The sequence below is a fragment of the Lycium barbarum genome, chromosome 3, assembly GCF_019175385.1.
Source record: "Lycium barbarum isolate Lr01 chromosome 3, ASM1917538v2, whole genome shotgun sequence".
Classification (NCBI taxonomy): Eukaryota; Viridiplantae; Streptophyta; class Magnoliopsida; order Solanales; family Solanaceae; genus Lycium; species Lycium barbarum.
The window spans coordinates 128,494,193-128,500,596 of record NC_083339.1 but is presented as its reverse complement, the minus strand read 5'-3'; the positions used below and the strand labels follow the sequence as shown (position 1 = coordinate 128,500,596).

General features: G+C 41.9%; 1 non-coding gene across 1 annotated transcript; it reads left to right on the top strand.

Annotated features, from left to right (window-relative positions):
- Positions 1 to 5,263: 5,263 nt before the first annotated feature.
- On the top strand, positions 5,264 to 5,369 carry LOC132634479 (small nucleolar RNA R71). Its single transcript, XR_009580198.1, has one exon. It is a non-coding gene; the product is annotated as a small nucleolar RNA R71 (small nucleolar RNA).
- The last annotated feature ends 1,035 nt before the right edge of the window (positions 5,370 to 6,404 follow it).

The following is a 6,404-nucleotide window of genomic DNA, read 5'->3' as shown; positions in this document are numbered from 1 at the left end:
CTCCATCTTTCAGTGATTTCTGATTTTTCTTTTCGCTTGTTACGCTCCATGATACGAGCCGTAACATGAGTTACGGGCCGTAACGTGGAGCGTCTCGTCTGGGAAAAACTCAACAGTTATTTGGCCTTTTAAGTTCTCAAAATCCTACCACATTAGCACATCAAAAACACAAAAGAACACAAAGGAAATACAAAATTTAAACTACTTACAAAGCAGTAAATGTGGGTTGCCTCCCACACAGCGCTTGATTTAACGTCACAGCTCGACGGGATACCTCATTTATGAGTTTAGGAATCGTATTTCAAATGGTACCTATCAACGACCTTACCATCATCAATACACCAATGGTAATGCTTCACTCTTTGTGCATTCACCTTAAAAGTCCGAGTGCCATCCTCGGATTTCACCTCAATGACGCTTCCATTCGGGGAAACACTTGCGATTTCGAAAGGACCAGACCACCGAGACTTTAACTTGCCCGGAAAGAACTTTAGGCGTGAATTGTACAACAAGACCAAATCCTTTGGCTGAAAATCCCTTTTTAGGATTTTCGAGTCATGATAGTATTTCATCTTTTCCTTGTACAGTGTTGCACTTTCATAGGCATTGTACCTAAATTCATCCATCTCATTGATTTGAAACAACCTCAGCTTTGTTGCTTCATGCCAGTCCATATTCGGCTTTTTCAATGCCCAAAGGGCTTTATGCTCAAGCTCAATAGGCAAATGAGATGCCTTCCCAAATACCAACTTATACGGTGAAGTCCCAATAGGCGTTTTGTACGCCGTGCGATATGCCCACAAAGCATCATCCAACTTTTTGGACCAGTCAGTGCGATTCACATTAACCGTCTTCGTCAAGATGCTTTTTATTTCTCTATTTGAGACCTCAACCTGACCACTCGTCTGAGGATGATATGGAGTGGCAACCCTGTGATGCACGTCATATTTTTTAAGAAGATCGGCAAATGGTTTGTTGTAGAAATGAGAGCCACCATCACTAATAATAACTCTATGAGTGTCAAATCTAGTAAAGATGTTCTTTTTTAGAAAGGCATTGACTCTTCTACCATCGTTGTTAGGCAAGGCCACCGCCTCCACCCATTTAAAGACATAATCCACCGCAACAAGAATGTATTTCAGGCCGTAGGAGCTCACGAAGGACCCCATAAAATCAATTCCCCATACATCAAAGAGCTCCACCTCAAGAACAAAATTCATCGGAGTTTCATGCCTCATACCTATCGTGCACTGGCGTTGGCATTTATCACAAGAGTGTGCCAACATATTTGCATCACGATAAATGGCTGGCCAATAGTAGCCACACTCTAATACTTTGGCTGCGGTTCGATTTCCACTGTGATGCCCACCAACCGGAGAATCATGACACACCTTCAAAATATCCATCACCTCAGATTCAGTCACACATCTTCTGATCATATTGTCAGCGCAAGTCCTGAATAAGTAAGGCTCATCCCAATAATACTGTCGGCAATCTCTCAAGAACTTCTTCTTTTGATATGTCTTCAACTCTTCAGGAACAATGCCAGTTACCAAATAATTGGCAATATCGGCATACCATGGCGCCATATCATTGGAGGTGACCAAGACTCTTTCATCCGAAAAAGTGTCATCAATATCCAGCACATCAATCGGTCTCCCTGGTGTTTCCAGTCGGGAGAGATGGTCAGCTACTTGATTTTCTGACCCTTTTCGGTCTTTGACTTCAAAGTCAAATTCCTGTAGCAACAAGACCCATCTTATCAACCGAGGCTTAGAATCCTTCTTAGCCATCAAATAGCGCAAGGCAGCATGGTCAGTGTGAACCACTACCTTGGCACCCAACAAATAAGCTAGGAACTTTTCAAAGGCATAAACAATAGCAAGTAGTTCCTGCTCCGTTACTGTATAGTTCAGTTGAGCTCCATTTAATATTTTGCTAGCATAATAAATTGGGTGCAGGATTTTGTTTAGCCGTTGACCAAGCACAGCGCCAATTGCAAGACCACTGGCGTCACACATTAATTCAAAGGGCAGTGACCAATCCGGGGACACAACAATAGGTGCGGAGGTTAACTTCAGCTTCAACTCGTCGAAAGCCTTGATGCACTTCTCATCAAAATTGAATTTGGACTCTTTTTTCAAGAGTTTGCACATTGGGTTTGCAATTTTGGAGAAGTCTTTGATAAACCTTCTATAGAATTCGGCGTGTCCCACGAAACTTCGAACTCCTTTTACTGAAATGGATGGAGGGAGTTGTGAAATCACATCAATTTTGGCTTGATCAACCTCAATCCTTCTTTCTGAAATCTTATGGCCAAGGACAATTCCCTCCTTTACCATAAAATGAGATTCTCCCAGTTGAGGACGAGGTTTGTCTCCTCACACCTTTGTAGCACCCAATTAAGATAGTCTAAACATTCATCGAATGAATCTCCCACCACAGAGAAGTCATCCATGAATACTTCAAGAAAGTTTTCAACCATGTCGGAGAATATGGACATCATGCATCGTTGGAAGGTAGCCGGGGCATTGCAAAGTCCAAATGGCATCCGGCTGAAAGCGAATGTCCCATAGGGACAAGTGAAAGTAGTCTTTTCTTGGTCTTCCAATGCAATATTGATTTGATTGTAACCTGAGTACCCATCCAAGAAACAATAATAAGACCTTCCAGCTAGCCGATCAAGCATTTGATCAATAAAAGGCATAGGGAAATGATCTTTGCAAGATGCCGTGTTCAGCTTCCGGTAATCCATACACACTCTCTAACCGGTGACAGTTCTTGTCGGAATCAACTCATTTTTTGAGTTAGGGACAACAGTGATGCCCCCTTTCTTTGGCACACACTGGACTGGACTTACCCATGGACTGTTGGCAATCGGGTTAACCACCCCAGCATCTATACACTTAATAATCTCTTTCTTTACCACCACTTGCATCGGTGGATTCAATCTTCGTTGATGCTCAACACTTGGTGAACTTTCCTCCTCTAGTTGAATTCGGTGCTCACAAATTCCGGAGGGAATCCCCCGGATGTCTACAATAGTCCAACCCAAAGCTCCTAAATGCTTCCACAAGACTGCGATGAGTCTTTGAATTTGGCCCTCATTCAGAAGTGATGACACAATAACTGTAAAGGTAGCATTTGCTCCAAGAAACACATATTTAAGATGGGATGGAAGTTGCTTGAGTTCCAACTTTGGTGGCTCAATAATTGATGGTTTTGCTGGAGGAGTTGTTCGTTTCTCTAAATCAAGAGACGGTTTCTTAGGCTCATAAGAGTAAGACCCCAGACCGGTGAGTGAATTCACTGTCTCAATATATCCCTCCATTTGTTCGGCATCAAAATTCACCAAGACGGCCAATAATGCTTCACTCAAGCATTCTTCCTCCATTTTAAATTCCACTGCTTCATCCACCTCATCAACAGAGTTTATGACTGAAATACTTTGATAAGGACTAGGTAATTTCATGCCTTTGCTAGCGTGAAAATTCACCTCCTCATTGTTCATATGGAACTTGATCTCGTACTTCTCGGAATCCATAAGAGCTCTCCCTGTCGCAAGGAAAAGTCTTCCCAGAATAATAAAAATTTCCTGATCAATAGCACAATCAAGAATCACGAAATCTACCGTCAGTAGGAATTCCCCGATTTGAACAAGCACATCATCAACTACCCCCACTGGCCTTTTTATCGATCTGTCAGCCATCTGAAACCTCATGGTAGTTGGCCTTGGCATCACTAATCCCGATCTCTTGAAAATTTCCAGGGGCATAAGATTTATGCTGGCCCCGTTATCACACAAAGCCCTGGTAAAATCCTGCTGCCCTATGGTGCATGGAATTGTGAATGCTCCAGGATCTTCCCTCTTTTGCACTGTGGTCTTGGAAAGAATAGCACTAACGCGGTGAGTGATACCCACAGTGTCGTGTTTCAATGACTTTTTTTTCTTTGTTAAAAGATCCTTCAAATACTTAGCAAAGCCAGGCATTTCTTGGACAGCGTCCATGAAAGGAATGTTCATCGTCAACTGCTTGAGTTGATCATAAAATCGCAAGCACTTCTCATCTTCTGTTTTTCTCACTAGCCTTTGAGGAAAAGGCGGTGAAGATTTTAACAATTGGCTTAAAGGGCGAAGAGCGTCAGAAAGTTTTGCCTTCCCTTTTTCCTGTTTTTCTCCTTGTGCCTTGAGATTGTCGAGGTTCTGCTCCTCTTCCGCTATAATAGGGACTTCCTCCTCTGCTTCTTCCTCTACAATATCATCAGATACATCAGGTTGCACTTTTTCTTTAACAATTGGCTCAAGATCAACCACCTTTTTATTAGCACCTTGAAGTTCTTTTCCACTTCTGGTGCTAATAGCAGCTACATTCTCCACAGAGTTTACTCCACTACCTTTAGGATTTGGAACTGTATCACTCAGTAGTTGTCCCGGTTGAGGAGTATGCACTTCTCGGGAAAGGTCTTTGAATTGCGCTTCAAGCTTTTGAATGGAAGCTGAATGAGATAGTTGGACCTGAGACATTCCCTTGATTGTGCTCTCTGTTCTATCTTGATTCATTAGCTTTTTTGCATCATACTTTTCAGTTTCACAGAATCATTAGACGTGTTGCCAGCAGAGTTGCTAGCTGAATGATCTCTCCATTGTTGGGAATTGGATGCTTGCCCCCTAGGTGGAATGTAGGGGTTCGAGCTCTTGTTGCCATAATTATTGTTGTTGTAATTCCATTGATTTGGATTGCCCTGATCATTTCTTCCATAATTGTACCCTTGAAATTGTTGTTGAGGCTTTTGCCATGGGTGATTACCGGGACCTTGATAATTTTGCCTTTGATAGCCCTCTTGCGAGTTGTTGACATAATTCGCATCTTCATCTGGTGGCTGCCCCTCTAGATAAGCTTCTTCAGAGACTTGGTATATTCCGGGAGCATGAGGTGGCATCTCCTCGACAACATTCACACCTTTGGATTCTTTATCCGTAAGCCTCTTCGATAATAAATCCACGGTGGTTTGCAATTGAGCAAAAACATGATCTCGCTCATGATTTTCTTTGGCCACCGCGGCAGCAAAGGGACTACCATATGACAGTATTTCACTATCACTAGAATGCCAAGCTTGGTTGTGGGTAGTAATCTTATCGAGCAACCTGGTGATGTTGACAAATGACTTGTCCATGAAGCATCCCCCAGCTGCAGTGTTGACAGCAATTTGATTCATGGTATCTAACCCCTTGTAGAACTTCCCGGTGAGGATTGCATCCGGAAATTCATGAGTCGGAGATTGAGCTAGATAATATTTGAAATGCTCCCATGATGCATACAATTGTTCCCCCGAAAGTTGTTTGAACTCAAAGATCTTGTCCCGGAGCTCATCCTTTTTGCTTGGTGGGAACCATTTTTTTTAAAATATATTGGCTAACTCGCTCCAGGTATGAATAGTATTGCTGAGGAGCTTTTCATACCATTCCCTCGCTTGGCCAGCCAAGGAATATTTGAAAAAACGTAACTGCAGTGCATCAACAGAAACAGCACCTTGGGATTATTGAAAACATACATGCAGGAAATTCTTCAGGTGTCGGAGTGGACAATCCTCCGAAGTATTGCGGAAATAGCCTTCAAGTTTCAATAGCTGATAGATAGAACTATCAATTTTTAAATTAGCATTTCCCGCTCTAGGAGGAACTACAGCAGAAGCATAATCATCTTCGTTGATGAATTCCGCAAATACATTCTCATCCCCCTCTTCTTCTTCTGGTGCAGGATGGTTCACTTGGATTCCCCCTTGGTTTCCTTGATTGCGATTGTGTCTTCTTGCCATGTTCACCTGGTTCACTACAACAGCAAACAAGGTGTGCTGGAATAGAAAAAGTTTTAAAGAAGAGTACACAACAATCAGTGATTCCTAAACTGTATTCCCCGGCAACGGTGCCAAAATTTGATACGCTCAAATTACACCTATTAATGGCGTCAAGCGGACATTGTCAAATATAGTAACCCAACAAGGTTGGGGTCGAATCCCACAGGGAATATGGAGAGAAAATACTAATCGTATGCGATACTAGTCTTTAAAGGCTTTAATCCTATTCCGGATAGTTTGAATTGATTGTTGAATAATGTAATTGAATACTTTGACTTGAAATATAATTAATTGAAAGAGACTAAGGTTGTGTTCCCCGACTTGATTAGATATTATGCTTCAGGTTTCAATGTGATATATTTCTAATGGTTGTTCTACGAATATGCATTTGATCTCTTAATGACTTCTTAATGTTTCCCAACAGTTAAGCAGTATTTCCTCTTTATGATTCTTCTAAATATAAAAGAGTTGCAATCGAAGAGCAACCAATAATGCCAATTTAGACTTGTTCTTATTCCTAAGTTAGTCTATTAAACGAGGGTTAACGT